At 41.7% G+C, this 16,166-nt stretch overlaps 3 non-coding genes across 3 annotated transcripts; 2 read left to right on the top strand and 1 right to left on the bottom strand.

Annotated features, from left to right (window-relative positions):
• The first annotated feature begins 2,560 nt into the window (after positions 1-2,560).
• trnaw-cca (transfer RNA tryptophan (anticodon CCA)) lies at positions 2,561-2,632 on the top strand. The gene has a single exon. It is a non-coding gene; the product is annotated as a tRNA-Trp (tRNA).
• A 651-nt stretch (positions 2,633-3,283) lies between these two features.
• Positions 3,284-3,355, top strand: trnaw-cca (transfer RNA tryptophan (anticodon CCA)). The gene has a single exon. It is a non-coding gene; the product is annotated as a tRNA-Trp (tRNA).
• Positions 3,356-15,568: 12,213 nt separating this feature from the next.
• Positions 15,569-15,640, bottom strand: trnae-uuc (transfer RNA glutamic acid (anticodon UUC)). The gene has a single exon. It is a non-coding gene; the product is annotated as a tRNA-Glu (tRNA).
• Positions 15,641-16,166: the final 526 nt, after the last annotated feature.

Raw genomic sequence — 16,166 nt, 5'->3', positions numbered from 1 at the left:
TCAGGTATCTCTTTTTCTTGTCCAGCTGTTTCGGACTACTTACCTTTGTGAGCTTGCTCTGTAAGAACATCAGCCAAAAAAAACCCAACCAAAACTGTTTTCCAGGCTCACACACAAGCACTTAAATGACATAATGAAATTGGCAAGTGCTCAGGATTTGACACTTAATTTTGATGCACTTATGGAGGCTAAGAGGTGCCAAGTTTCAGGCACAAGTTAAATGGTGAGTAGCCTGTTTCATGTTTTCTCTATTCATAATTAAATGGTAAACAATTCTCATGAGTATAGAGATGAATTGGACAGTTGCCGCCAACTGTAATAATCACAGACAGTAGACTAGGTAATTTGTTTGATATATGATAGCTGAGATAAGCTTATGTGAAAACATGTTCCGAGGTGTTTTCCTTATGTTACTGAACAGAGAATACGGTCATTATCCTTGCAATCAGTTGTAATAAGCGCTACTAGACTACTGTAGCCGAGACTTGTCCGCTAATTGTTGTATGGAATATGGAAAAAAATAGACATGATATTGTTGAAATTGCCCTTATTTTCTTAAGACATTTCAGGCTGTCAATCATCTGTTTGCAAATGGACGATCCATTCATTGCGAACGTTTTCAGAATATACCTATACTTCACACTTTTTTTTTTTTTTTAGGTTATTATGCAATGATTTTGGTCCAGCATTTAGATTGAATTGGGAGTTTTACACCCCTGCTCTATATTATAGACTGAATGCTGGATAAATACACTAGACAAGACTCAACTAGGCTAGACTACAATAGAATAGAATAGTTAAATACTATCTAGCCCTTATTATCTCTTTTCCCCTCTATTAGGATTTACCCCCACTTCAAGGCCAAAAGCCAATGTAAACTGTATCGGACAACCATCAGCCATTAACCGATTCTACTGTATCTAGACCAGGAAGCCGGCAGTCACACTTTGACATGCTGCATGTAAATGATAGCCTGCTGGCAGCTTATTGATTATATACGGGCTTCTTGACATGCAATGCAATAGCTGACATTGCCAAGGACACTGAGCTGTAGCCTGATACAGCAGAGTAGACAGACCTGGGACGGTATTTTGTACATACAGTAGTTAGTCTGTCATATCAGAACCATGATTTCAGGGTTAGATTCAGCAGATGAAGAGTACTGTCTGCTCTCTCTCTCTCTCTCTCTCTCTCTCTCTCTCTCTCTCTCTCTCTCTCTCTCTCTCTCTCTGCAATTCATTCATACTCCTGTTCACAGCAACTTTGCCAGTTTTCTTCCTTTTCAAATATGTGGACTTTTGTGTCCCTTTTCATTTTTTTAAATAAACGCTGTATTTCATTTTTCTCTATTTATTTATTTTTGTATTTCCTGCCTGACTCTGTGCTTCACCTTTATATTCATGCAGAGTGCTATTTCAGCAGAAAGCCTTCCAACACAACCTATTTAAGGAAATTATTTACGTAGATTTGCAGTGGAAACAGGTGAAACAAGCACAGATCCTGTCCAGGCCCACGGCGCCCTCTAGAGGCCTATTAAGGAAAGTGTAGATGACAGACTGACTACTTGCCTGACCTGAAAATGCCTCTTCATGCTGCTGTGGGAGAACAAGCACAGATCCTGTACAGGTCCACTAACATTACTTCAATACCACAAGGTAATAACGTTACCTACTGTTTAAAGTGTGTAGGGCAGCAGAAGATGAGTTATCAAGTTACTGTCTACAAAAAATTAATGGCATGTTAATTTTCCCAGCCCTATTTATAATACATTTCATAAAGCCAGTCTTGTTGTTTTGAGCTACAAAGATGTAATTCTTTTTTGGATCATGTTCCATTCCCTCCATATTAAATTACTCAATATATTTCAACCTCATGTTACAAACAAAAACAGTTTCAATCTAAGGGAATTGTTTTTTGTTTTTTTTTAACTCTGAGCAATGAATATCAAGTCACTTAGTTTTTCCAAAATGGATACATGCTGTATTTCATTTCATGTATCCAGTACATCTCAGATGCAAAGCTGCTCTCTCCCTCCATCTGGACCTCCAGGGACTGCAGGGCCGACTCCAGGTCCTCCATGGCCGCACTGGAGCTCAGCGTCCGGGGCTCCGGTACTGATGTGGTACTGCACGTGTTTCTAGGAGCTTCTCTAGACTTGAAAAAAACAATTCCTGTCTTTCTCATTGATGTATTCTTTGATGTTTTACTGGCCATTTTCATTTGGTTCATTTGGTTCGCTACTTGTTTCTTCATATTGATGCATACAACTTTCCTGTATATAAATATATGCTCCATGGGTAGTCATAATCTGCAGTATGCAATGTACTATATGATGAAAGCCAAGTCAGTGCTTTGTGCCACAAATCAAGCTCATTAAAATCAAAGCATTTTCTGAGCTCAAAGACTCAAAAGCCACTTCTGAATCCCTGGACAGTTAAATTCTACCAACATAACACTGATATCTTAAATCTAACAAATGTATTCATAAGGTTTATCTTCATTTTTGCCAGATGTTTGGTTTGTCTCAGCTGATTAGTGAACCTGTCAGTGATGCAGAACAGACTCTGTGGCGCAACGGTAGCGCGTCTGACTCCAGATCAGAAGGTTGCGTGTTCAAATCACGTCAGGGTCAACATTTGTGCTTCTCCTTTGGCAGCTCACTGTATGTGGAACTTTAGGACTCTTAAAATGAAGCATGCATGTAACTTTGTGGTTCTTAAGGGTCAGAACTATGTATGTATAACACTGTATGTACAACTTCATAGATGCAGCACTATATGCACTCGGCCACACTTGAATTCACTTTTCCACTGAGGTTACCTGTGCTTAAAATGCATACTCATGACTAGGGCTGGGCGACAATTCAATATTATCGTTTATCGTCTTTCAGTGGAATCATATCGTGATGATATGAAAATATTTTAATATCGTGGCACACATTTTTTCTGTCTAAATTGATGATGGCAAGCAAATTTTACTTAAAAACTCAGATAAAATGAGGTATGGTAGGAATATTATTTGAATATTTCTGTTTTGTTTGACACCACACCTAACATTACCATTCGGTTCAATGAGATGAACATTAATTTGATTATTTAACGTTATTTTGTATACATGAACCATATCATGATATATATTGATATCGAGAAAAATCCTTATGATTATCATGATATTGATTTCAACCATATCGCCCAGCCCTATTCATGACACATGATGAATATTATGTATTTCAGCATTTTTGTCAGCTGTTTGGTTTATCTCAGCTGATTAGTGATGCAGAACAGACTCTGTGGCGCAACGGTAGCGCGTCTGACTCCAGATCAGAAGGTTGCGTGTTCAAATCACGTCAGGGTCATTTGTGTTTCTTCATGGGCAGCCTGCTGCCCATGAAGGTCTAAAGGTGGGCTTTGAACAGTAGGAGTTCAGTATCTTTGTAGTTCTTCATGGATAGAGCAGGATCTGAGGTTTCCTGTTTTTTTTTTTTTGGCGTTTTACTGGTCATTTTCATTTTTTTTAAAAATGGTTTTAACACCTTAACCACCTTGCTACTTGTTTCTTTATGATGACTTTCAACTTTCCAACTCGTAAGGAATATATACTGCATGGCGTTTTTCATGTAACAGATGGTAGAGAGGTTGGCTACTGGGCAGAATCATGTTAAAGCGTATTTAGAGATCACAATCAATCACACTAAATCAAGTCTACCATTGTATCATTATAATATGGATCTGTGTGTGCATAAAGGTAGTAATAGGCAGGATTGCAGAGCAGTGACTGTGCGTGGCTTAACATGAGCGTCTGTTGCCCTGTGCCCAGTGTGCGTCTGTGGTCACTGTCTGAGGGCATCCTAATGGAGTCGTCATTGCGGGGCAGTCGGAGGACGTCCTGCTGGGGGCTGGGGGGCAGGCTGGAGTCTGACCGGGGCAGGCCGACCACTGACCGACAACCGACCTGACTCACTGGCACCAGGGAGGAAGAAGTAGCGGAGGAGGAGGGCTGCTGCTTACTGCTGTGGCTGGAGAATGAGAGAAAGAAAGGGGATACATATTCTTTACTTCCATCCTTGGTGTGGCAGTAGCAGTAGTAGTAGTAGTAGTAGTAGTAGTAATAGCAGTACTGCAACACAGAACTCTATCTAAACTATGAATAGATATAATGTAGGCCCACTGTGAAAGGAAAGGACTCCAACTCCAATTAAAAACACATTTATGCATGATATGAAAACACTATAGCATATCCTGTGTAATGGCAACAAGGTGATGCAGTGCCAATGGGAAGTTATTTTGTCTATAGTGGGATTCTCTGCTTTAATAACGAAAGACATTAAATGTGGAAATAAATGAGCAACATTGTAAAATATCACAAAGGGGGTAAATATTTTCTCACTGCACTGTATGTGATTTCTCTCATCACTACCCAACTACCGCAAGCCAAAGGGTTAAAAACACATTAATACACATACACACTCATAAAACGGTCCATCATCAGATTAAAACAACTGAAATACCAATCAAGAGAATATTATATGCTCTCAAGAAAGAAACCAGGCAGAATAATAGCCTATGAAATATCCTTGTTAATGTTTAAGATAATAATTTTCATGTAAACGTATGACTGGACTAGCTACATGACAAGATTCAGAAGCCGATATAATATAAGTTCTGAGTTTAAAGTCAGAATTCTGACTTTATTCTCAGAATTCTGACTTTAAACTCAGAACTCAAATCAATTTTTCACATGTGGCCCTAATCCTCTTCCGTACATCTGCGTTCAGAGTAGTTATTAAATATTAAGCTTTTAGTTTTTCACACTCCTTAGCTTATTGCAAAACTAACGGTCAGAACAAGTCAGAATCAGTTTTTTTAGGTAAAATTTTGCATTGCCTCAAAATATTGTCCATGTATAATCAGCTTTAGAAGTGTTTTTCTTTTCCAAAACTCGAAATTCTTTGAGTAGATTTTGATGATACAGTTTTGGGAATACTTTGTTGATGCTACTAAATGATTTATTAACGGAAGAGGGAGTTCCAAAACTGAGACAGATCAGTCATAAATGAACTCATGAACAGAGTTCACTCACACACACACACACACATACACACTTCTGACTCAGAAAATTTCCATAAAGTGTTCTTCTTGTACTAGAGTTATTGAGTGGAGTGTTTAGCTTTCTATAAAGCTGCAGGGAGGCTTTGCACCACAATAAAAGTAGAAGGAAAAATACTGTTGGTCGTAAGTGATAAAATTTCCCATCTGTATTGTCTCAAAATGTTTATTATAGCTTTAGAAGGTGGTTATTACTGTATCTCTTATTCAGTTCTGGAGAATTTTATCTTTTTTCCCCCCTCTGTCATAAGAAAATTGTAGCTCATAACTCATCTCTATGAGACTCACACACATACACACATGCATACACTCATATGCACACGCGCGCACACACACACACACACACACAAACACAGACACACACAGTCACACCATCAGTGGTAGAGTGATCATAGAACCTGAGATGATGCACACACACTCACATAAATGCATGTACAAGCTAATATGTGCATGCAAACGCACACACACACACACGCATGCACACACACACTTTCACTACATCAACAGTAGATAGAGGAAGGCATCAATCAAAGTTATGGATCAATGTAAGAACACTTCCTATGAGGCTAGAGATCAATACTGGCCTACACACACACACACACGTACACAAATGTATACGAGTACTCAGACACAGATGCACACACACGCACAATGCAGGAACACACAAACACACATACACAGTCTTTCTCATGCTCACACACACTAGGAGCTACACACAGAAATCCACACATCCAGACAGCCACACCCACATGCAAAACCACAACACATACACACACAGTTAAAGTGGGGATGGTAGCATTGTAAAGTGATGTAGCCTACTTTGGTCCATCATCAGATGATTGTCCATCATATAGCAGCTAGAAAGCTGATATATCTATCTATTGATCCACCGAGAGAGAGAGAGAGAGAGAGAGGTAGAAAGGACGTGAATAAATAGTTTGAATTGGATCAACTGTAAATCATCCTTTATACTGGAAAGACATGTGTGTAGGTGTGTGTGTGTGTGTGAGAGAGAGAGAACGAGGCAGAGCGAGCTAATGAGCGACAGGCAAAGAGACAGAGAGAGAGAGAGAGAGAGAGAGAGGATGAGTGGTAGATGAAAGGCCGACATGAGCTGTGATTTGGTTAAAGTGGCACGCTCCACTATCTGTCTGCCTCGGAGCTTGTTGTTGCCAGTGACTAACTGCACTGTCTGGGTGGCTTTGATGCTGTTGAATTAAAGGTGCTGTGCGTAGCATTTTTAAACATCAACATAATCACAGTCTAATTGTGATACCTTTGTGTATAATACTGTCAACAAGAGAGACCACGGTGGAGACGACTGGTGGCCTCTATCTCACACCAGCGGTATTGTTAGTGCTAGTGTTCCTCAAAATTAGGAACTACATTTCCCATAAACCCATCTGATGCTTTTGAATTAGCCTAACTGAGCACACATTTGCACTAGGCCAGCATCCCTACTCCCTCTCGACAAACACACCCAAACCTAAACCTCTCTCTACCTCCCTCCCTCCCTCCCTCCGTCCATCCCTCTCTCTCCTCATGTGTCAGCCCCTCCCTCGTTCTCTCCCTGGCTTTTCATTCTCATCTTCCTCCTTCCGCTCCTCTCCTCCATCCCTCTCGTTTTACCGCCCTCTCATCCGACTCCTCGTCTGCCCTGTCCTGCTCTTCCTCACTCCTCCTTTCTTCTTCATTCTTTTTCCCCCTTCCCTCCCTTCCACTTTTCTCTTATCCCGTCTTTTCCTCCCCTCTCTCTCCTTCTTTGCCTTTCTCTCTTTGCTCGCTCGCTCCCTCTCCTCCCTCTCTCTGCATTGCAGTATCTGTGTCAGCCATCGGCAGAATAGGCTGTCTGCTGTGTGTGTGTGTGTGTGTGTGTGTGTGTGTGTGTGTGTGTGTTAGATACTGCAGTCCCTCCTAAGCAGCTGGACAGGAGCTGAGATGGATAGCGTTCGTTTAGCCCTCCTCTTTCCCTCTCTTCCGCTCCACCCTCCTCTTTTCTTTCATCTATCTTGTTTTCTACTCATTTCATCCTCTCTTCCTCTCTTGTCTTTTCTCATCCTTTCTACAATCTACTTTTTCCTTGTCTCCTCTCTTCTCTTGTCATATCGTCCCATCGTTTTTCCTCCTCTTCTATCTTCCCATCTTTTCTAATTGCTCCCTCAGATCCATTTCCTCTTCTTTTCTCGCCTCATCTGCTCTACAGCTCTAATCTCCTCTGTTAACCTCTCCTCTTCCTTTGCATTCTTTCTTTCACCTATTTTGCTAACCCCTCTGTTGTCTGGTTTAGTCTTGACGTGGCCTCTCTGGCTCATAGCCTGCACCTGGCACTGTCTTTACAATCCTGCAAAACCTGCCCAAAGCTGGCTATAACACTCCGACGTAGATGGTTAACAGTTATTGAGCATGTTAAAGTGTTGTAATGTGCCCCCTGGAAGCCATGTTATAGGTCCACAACTCTTGCCGATAACAGTTGAGAACAGCTCATTTTATTTCTGAACTTAACACTCAGCTGTCTCAACACAGACATGGTTGATTTATGTGCTGTTATTAACTGAGAACTGATCATTTTATCCATCTTTTGAGTTTAAATAATGCCAACTTGTTTGTTAGCTAGCTAACCATAACCCTATCTGGTCAGCTAACCATCTTGCTAATGCACAATAGCTAATGTTAGCTCAGTAGTAGTTGCATTTGTTAACATTAACATTAGTAAGTCCGCTTATTGGCTAGCTAGCTAGCTAGCTAACAAAGCCAAAACCAACAGTTTGTTCAGGTTAGCTGAGCTATATTCTCAAGGTACAACTCTAAGCAAATAATATCTATGAGTAGGCTAGACTGGAAACAAGCCATTAACTGAATTTAAAAACAAATCTACCCATTCACTTTTAGTTGTGGACCTGCACCCATAGTTTGTGTCTTTTTCAGATATTTCTCTTTTTCAACAGTTATTTAGTCATTGTTTTTACACACAACCAATTCTCCAGTGAACCTCCAGAGTAGCTTGGTTGTTTGAAGATTTCTGACAAAACCGCACAGCTTGATTCTAAATAGAACATCATGAAACATAGTTCCATTCCCCAGTTCTGATTGGCTGAGACATGTTGGACACTGTTGTAAAATACCCAGTAAATACACACCTGTGACTGTTTAACAGTTAATTTAAATAGTAGGCTAAGGGGCTAACCGGAAATCACCACTCGTACCTGTTCTTTTTGGGGGGTTTTTTCCAGTTGATAAAAGCAATAAGCCACTCGACGCAGTACTCTACAGTGATTTAATTCCACTTTGTCTCTTAGCTGCTTTAAAATCACGGCCTGTCACGGGTTCATTTCCTTTACATCACGGAGAAGTTATGCGCAGTATTCAATTTTAATGATTTGCAGTATAAAATTTATCGGTTCCACTGTAATTCGCCTCCCCCAAAAAATGATTTGCAGAAGAATAACGAGGAAAGTGTCAGTTGTCTGCTGTTTGTTTTCTGCTCTGTCACTCTAACACTGAAACTAAATGCTAATTTCAGTGGCCAAGACGTGTTCATTATTTTCTAATCGTGCTGTTTTGTGGCTCCCTGGCTAATAAATGGAGACGCAGACCATTCGAAACCTAGCCGTGTTTAACATAGCTAATGAGACAAGCTAATTGAGGGAGCATTGTTTGTGTATTGTCCAGTCCATTTCTCTCCTTACTCTCTCTCCACACACTTATGCACACACACACACACATGCACAGCATCATTGGTGTTTAATAGCCTAGTTAAACAGTGTGGGTGTTAATAGCAGACAGACAGCATACACTCACACCCACTGCGACTTAAATGACCATGAAGCAGGGCAAGAAGCAGGGGCTTGATGTGCGTGTGGGTGTAAGCATGGGTCAGGTACAGGACACACTGTGGAAATAGGTTTTGGCTCTCTTTTTAAAAATAGAAACTGCGTCTAATTCCCTAACATGGCAAGGCAGACTGTTTCCATAAAATGAAACGACCTACCACCTGCTCACATTTCGGAAATGACAGGGACAGTTAAGAGCCCGGCCTCACTGGGGCTGGGTGTAAAGTTGAAGTAAATTGGTTAGGTATTAGAGTGCAAGTCCATGTAATGACTTGCCGTACGGATTTTAAGATGCGCTGTAAACCCCACAGGCAGCCGGCGAGGCGACGTGCTCCCACCTTCTGCTTCCAGCCTCGAATCTAGCTGGAAGGTTCTGGATGAGGTTGCCAATCGCTGAGGTTGGTGTCGGTGCAGCAAGATGAAAGTGTATTACAGTAGTCCGGTCTAGATTCAAGCCTTTCATCAGATCCAGTCTGGGCTAATGTAATACACTCTCATCTTGCCGATTACTGAGGTTGGGTTTCGGTGCAGCGAGATGAAAGTGCATTACAGTCGTCGTGTCTGGATCTGACAAAGGCTTGAATCTATTTTCAGGATCCTGTAATGACAGAAAGAAAGAAAATAATCTCTTCATTTCCCGCCTCGCTCTTATTTCTTAGAGCTGCTCTGCCATACATCATCGTTCTAAGGACACAAGAATACTTGCTGCATCTGTTTTCTGGGTGAATTTGACCCTTCCAGTGAGTTGCCCTCATAAATCACTCTGGATAGGAGTAACTGTAACTACTGTAACTGTGACTGTAGCTATAATGTGGAGATGGAAGTAGGCAAACCTTGGGAAATACTTGAGATCCAGGTGTCAAGAGATATGAGTCAGCCGTCAGTGAGGTATTTTGCAGTACTTTGAGGTGTGATTACACACTGCTCCAATCCTACGGTTAGACGGGATTAGTGATTCTTTGGGACTGATGACTAGTAGATCTGTCTGCATTTGCCTGATGTGTGTCAGGAAGGATAGTTTAAATTTGCATTGTAGATAGACTTGAATGTACAATCCGCTGCAAATATATTCCATGAACATCCAAGGTGGACACACAAGGCTAATTCCGAAGGCTTATTACAACCGAAGCTTCGAGAATACCTGAATTATTTCATTGTGTCTGTCTGACGGATAGATTTGGACAAGTGAAGGGTTCATTCTGGGAGAGATATGATCGAGAAAAAGTGTCCTGGCTATCAGACAGCTTCACCGCTCTTTGTTTTCACCTTAAGAGAGCGTTTTCACGTCGGGTGTCCCGTCCATCGATCATTTTCCATCAATCCCCTTCTCTTTCTGTCTGCCGCGCTCTCCCTCTGTTTTTCAATCATTCTATCAACCCGGAGACCCCTCCCTATCGGCCCGAACCATCATTCACTGTCATTTTTCCTCCATCAACTTCCATCAAAGTCCGTCCACTGTAGCTTCTCAGCGTTGCGCCAACCGAGCAGTGTGCAGGACGGGCAGAAAGACACGTAGGCAGACAGACAGACAGGTAGCTCCATCTATCATTCAGTCTCTGTCAACGTCCAGACGCTGTGACTTCTGTCTGCCACAGAAAAGAGCCTTGAGCTACCAACCAAAATGCAGGGTGTCTGGAAAGGAATCATAGGGAAATCTTTCGGTCCTTCACAGACAAAATACATGGTGTTACTTCTCCCCATGATCCCAGACTTTTCGGACACCCTCGAGGTGTGATTTCCCAGATCCTCCGATGTGAATCCTCTTGATTTTTGCGTTCCGGGGCTACCTGGAGGATGAAGTTTATTCTGTGGAAATCCAGAAGCAGCACCATCAGCAGCAGTGGATTACTGACACCTGCCCAGCTGTCGATTCAAATATGAGACTTGTCCGGACGGTCTTATTGAGCACGTTTTGTGAAGGAGTGAGTGATTTCCATGTGATTCCACACTTTCTGGACACTCTTTCTGGACAGATCCATAGGGGCCACGTAAGTTCTTGCAGGGTATTGCTAACTGGCCAACGTCTTTCTTTATGTTAGCATTAGAAAAGGTATCAGTTCTAGCCACTGTTGATGATGGGTAAAGTGAAATGTGTAAATGTCAATATAATTAACACCATGAAGGTAGAAAAGAAACAGATGGATGTAACACTTGTTCATCAGTGACCTAAACATACGTTGTTTGGTGTGTACTCCACCCTTAACAGTTTCCTGCTTAGTCCTGCCTTGTAAATAGATGGACTGAGCTTCACCTATCCATCTATTAATCTCAATCAGGCTCCATCCACTACAGCTTGTCTGTGTAACTTCTGCTGCTTCCGTACTGTGGGCCTAAAGCCATACCAGTAGGTATTGCAGGATGTCTAGCTTCATTAAAACAGTGTTGTTAAACTCTATTATGTATAAGGGAAATTTCAATCAAGTACCTACACAGTAATATTGCGTACTTGCAATTCTTTCCCATGAGTTCAGACACAGGTTAATACACTGGAATGAGGCCATTGTAAAGTTAAGTGTTCCCAAAAGTTTTTGCTATCTTATTGCAAGATGAGGCAAGAAGAGCAGGTGAACAAACCCATGTGGCTACATCCATTTTTCAACATCCGGTTCATCCTGACTGACATGGTAAAAGGCAAAAGTTGGGAAAATTCAACTTTATGTCTTGGCAGAGTTTACCATCTGTTTCCTATTGTAAACAATGAACATCTGGTTTGCCATCTAATACATGCCACCAAAATGTGAACACCTCATGTTCCCAATCACAATATGGCTGTCTGGGAGCGAGAAGGGTTGAGAGAAAGAGGAGAGACAAAGGCAAGAAAGTGTAAGAAAAGAGAGAGAGAGAGAGAGAGAGAGAGAGAGATACTGGAATGACAGGTAGAGTTGTCATGCCGTTCTGTCTCTCCACTCTATTTCTGACCGAAACTCTCTGAATCTCTCTCTCGAGTCTAATGTGCGTCACTTTCTCTCCGTTTTCCCCGGAGTTGTCTACCGCAAACAAGGAAGAGGGGGAGGAATGTGACAAAGCCGTGTGAGTCGGAATGACAACTCCCACCTCCCTGGTTTTCCCCACACAAGCTCTCCTAGATCTCTCCACCAACATCGCATCCCCTTACTTTTGTCTGTTTGTTATTAAAAAGGCGCTAAAGCGGAGGTGTTTTAAGACAAAATAAAAGCCTCTCCGCCAGATTAGATTGTACACGGTGTCGAGAGAGGCGCTGGCGGAAGTATTCGCAATCAATTTCAGTTACAGTTGGTGAATTGATGGATTGTGTCTAGCTCAGTGGGACCAATAGGATCGCAGCAGCAGAGGCCCATGTTGTAATGCAGCCAGACCAAAGCAGACACTGACACTAATTGGATATAGTGGGTGGGCTTGGGAACACAACTAGGGCCTGTTTGTGTGTGTGTGTGTGTGTGTGTGTGTGTGTGTGTGTGTAGCACAGTGCTTGTGTGCGCATGGATCCATTTTGAAAATGTGAGGACTGCTTGCATTTTTTCCCTCATATAATGCAAGTAATCTTTACACTTCTTGCTATAATACTTTTCCATTACACTCCCGAAACTTGTAATTGCATCCTCTCTTACCTTCAAAAAAATCGGGAAAACTCAGTTAACTCTGCTGTGCGCTTCTGTGTGAATCATTAGGGAAACCGAATAGTGTTTACGTATAATGTTCCTGCCGTCCTTTTTTGCTGGATAAAATCAAAGTAGTGAGAATATTTCCACCCAGAGAAGCTTTTCCTGCTTTGAGGCTCGATGGCGACCAATTCTGACAAAAGCAAATCGGGGATATAGCTTTTGGAAAACTCATCTTTAATATGATATTTAGAGAGCGTGTTAACCAAAGTAAGCAATTTATTACATTGCAGTAACTGGAAAAAAGTAACATTACTGTTGCTGTAACCAATGCTGAAAAAGAGAGAAGAAAAGGTGAGATGTATCATGGTCAGTATCATTAATTGGATCTGTATGGCTTTATCCAGGGACAGGGTTTGAGCTGTTTTGTGTTTTTATCCATACAAAATAAATATGCAGCCGGCCCACAGCCTTGAGCCACATGTAAAAGCGGGCGATAATGAATGACCAGGGTCAACAGACGGGGTGGAAGTGAACACTGTGTGAACACAACTTGAATCACTGTTAGCATTTTGCCTTCCGTCTTCTGGCAATACACCATCATATATAAGGCCAGTGTGCTATTGATCATCCGCACAGCGTTTTTTCTTTCTTAAAACAGTTTCACAAATGTGTCAGCGAAAACACACACACACACACACACACACAGGGAGAGCGAGAGCAAAGCGGGACAGGAGCCTTATTAGCAGAAAGGATAGGATATACAGTATGCTAAGCACACATGACCAGTTAAAGTTCAAAGTAGTTAATCATCCCTCTCTCTCTCTCCCCCCTCTTCCTCTTGCCCGTCTCACCACCACTACTCTCTCTCTCTCTCTCTTTCTCTGAAGGTTAGTGAGAAGAGACCGCAGAGGAGACACAGGCCACTACTGTCACCTAAATTCATTTAATGGCTTGTATAAATATGAACGCATTGGGAAATTATCCCTTTTGCCTTTATTCAATATCATAGAGCCCCTAGGCAGACATTAATTGTTGCTCAAAGTAAGCAGCCAGGCCTAATTAAATTGTTAATTCAAAATGGACTTGGAAACTACTACATAGGTGTAGTCAAATTTTAATTTGAAGCACAGTGGGATACAAGGTGGCCCAGAGCCGCATCTTGCAGAAGTGGTTAGACTGTTTCTATTAGACCTTAGACCCAGATTATCATATTAGAGAGCTTGTTAAAGTGGTTTCTGTGCTGTTTCTGTTGTGTCATGCAGGACTGGTTAGACTGGTTTCTAAGGAGCTGGAACCAACGCTGTTTTCGAGGTTGAAGCTCGCATGCAAAATGTAAAACCTATAAATCTTTAGAGTGATACTCGTGGCTCTAATCGGAGCAGCCATTTAGACAGGTGGCTCATATTAGGCTTCTCCTCGAAAAGGACTCGGTTTCTTTCCGGTGCAGCGACGTTAATTTCCCCGAAGACACTTGAGGTTTTCGCACATACAGGTACTCTTCATGAACTCATGAAGTGGGATAATTGAGACTGGATAATTCAGGACCAGTGGGATCTGAGCTAAGAAATGAAACTTAATTTTGTGGTGATTCATCTGAGTTTATGACAGTGTTAATTTTGACATTCATTTTTAAATTTAGTTTTAGCCTTAGCCGCTTACTGAAAAATTGTAGTTGGTTTAAAGTCACATTTTAGTCTTTTTAGTCAAGATTTAGTCAGTGGAACTCAGTTTTAATTTTAGTCTAATTTTAGTCAGTTTTCATTTTAGTCTAATTTTAGTCAATGTTTTAGTCATAATTTTCTCAGACAGTTTCATGATACTGTAATGGATTTTGCTGAAGGATATTTCTCCTGGCTGTAAAAAATTCCAATGAGAAGTAAGCATACCTTGAACTATGTGTTTAGTCATCTAGGCTGGGAATGTGTTACTGACTTACCGTACTTCTTTCATATATCATATAAAAATGAATGCCTAAAAAAAAATGTAGAACTGCGTGTAGCGCATTGATTCGCTCAGCTCCTAATTGCTCTGCGCGCTCTCTCTCTCGCTCTCTTTCTGTCTCTCACTCTCTCTCTGTCTCTCGTTCTCTCTCTATATATCTTGCTCGCTCTCTCTCTGTCTCTCACTCTCTCTCTGTTTCTCGCTCTCTCTCTCTGTCGCTCGCTCACCCGGGGCAGTGAGAATTTGACTTGCAGATGAATGATTGGTTAAAAAGGAAAACCAATGCTTTGAGGTTGTCCGCCCAAACAGAGCCAACTATTTTGTCTCGTCTTTACTCATCAGGGCATAATGAACAGAGATTTCGTCGTCATTTTTGTTGTCAATATTTTTTTCATTTGCGTTGGCGTTACAATTTAGTCGTGAAATAAAATGACGTCAACAAATACTTATCGTCAAAATTTTCGTTGACAAAATTAACACTGGTTTATGACTCCTTTGTGATCAGTATTATAGTGGGGAAGGTGTAGGATGTTTTCATGTACAATCACAAAGCCTTGTTTGCAATTTTTCAACAACAAAAGGTGAAAGGTCATAGTCACCATTAAGGCTGGATGTCCTCAAACTAGCTCCATTGTATCCACAACTTGGGAAACCAGCCAGCTTCCTAGTAGCAAGCTCAGAGGAGAATCTAAACCTGGGAAACTCATCGATTTAATATTTATGATTCTCCCCGATGTATATGTATGGTCATCATGTTTTGGTCCGACGACTGACTTGACCGAGCGTGGCACACAGTCACCTTTAGGCCCTTCCCCACGGTCATGAATATTTACGTGGCTTGGCTTCTTTCTTTCCTCCTTCCCACTGGTATGGTGGAACACAGCTTTCTGCTGTTCTGCTTCATGCCTTGCCTTTAAATACCATGTGCTTTTAATTCAAGTTCGTTTAAGAAGACGACACATTAGGACTAAATTGGAAACTTGCCCTTTGGACATGAAGTGGTCCTGACGAAGACCTGATGGAGTCAAAAAGTTGATGAGAAAGTTGGAAGCCGTGTATTGTAATGTGAACATGGAAACACCTTGATTTACATCTTGATGTGTGGTAGGTCTTCCCATACTGGGAGTTGAACCCAGGCCACCTGGGTGAAAACCAGGAATCCTGACTGCTAGACCATATGGGACCTTCTACGTTTTCAGCAGCAGTGGCTTGTTTGGAATAAAACAAAGAAGAACTGGGTAGTTAGCAGGATCAAACCGCCCACACTGTGTGATTGACAGGTGATCTCTGGGAAGAGCAGTGCAGAAACAGGACAGCAATGAGCGCTTAGCACCAAAGATGGAGACAAAATAAACAACACTAATATCTTGCAGATTAATTGTGTGAACTCAGTGGACTTATCTCCTTTACCCATCTACCATTTTTGAGCGTGATAGCCCCCTCACTCTCTCAGGTGGTTCACAGACTAATGAGTCAGTCATTAATGTCCAGACCCCAGACGGACACATAAAGAAAGGCTTTGGACGGGGAGGCTAGACAAAAAAGAGAGGAGGACGAGGAGGGGATGGTCATTAATGTCCAGCCTCAGACCCCATGCAGCTGCATTCAAAATGGAACAGGACAATCAGTAGGCTTGAAAGACAAAGAAGTAAAGAGAGACGGACAGACGGGAGGGGATGGAGAACATCGTTAGTATTTAACCCCGAACC

Source organism: Centroberyx affinis, unplaced genomic scaffold (genome assembly GCF_046629955.1).
Source record: "Centroberyx affinis isolate AG114_WGS23_722 - 3 ecotype Tasmania unplaced genomic scaffold, CSIRO-AGI_Caff_v1 ptg000587l_1, whole genome shotgun sequence".
Lineage (NCBI taxonomy): Eukaryota > Metazoa > Chordata > Actinopteri > Beryciformes > Berycidae > Centroberyx > Centroberyx affinis.
The sequence above is the reverse complement of the archived record's forward strand: the minus strand, read 5'-3'. Positions and strand labels throughout refer to the sequence as shown.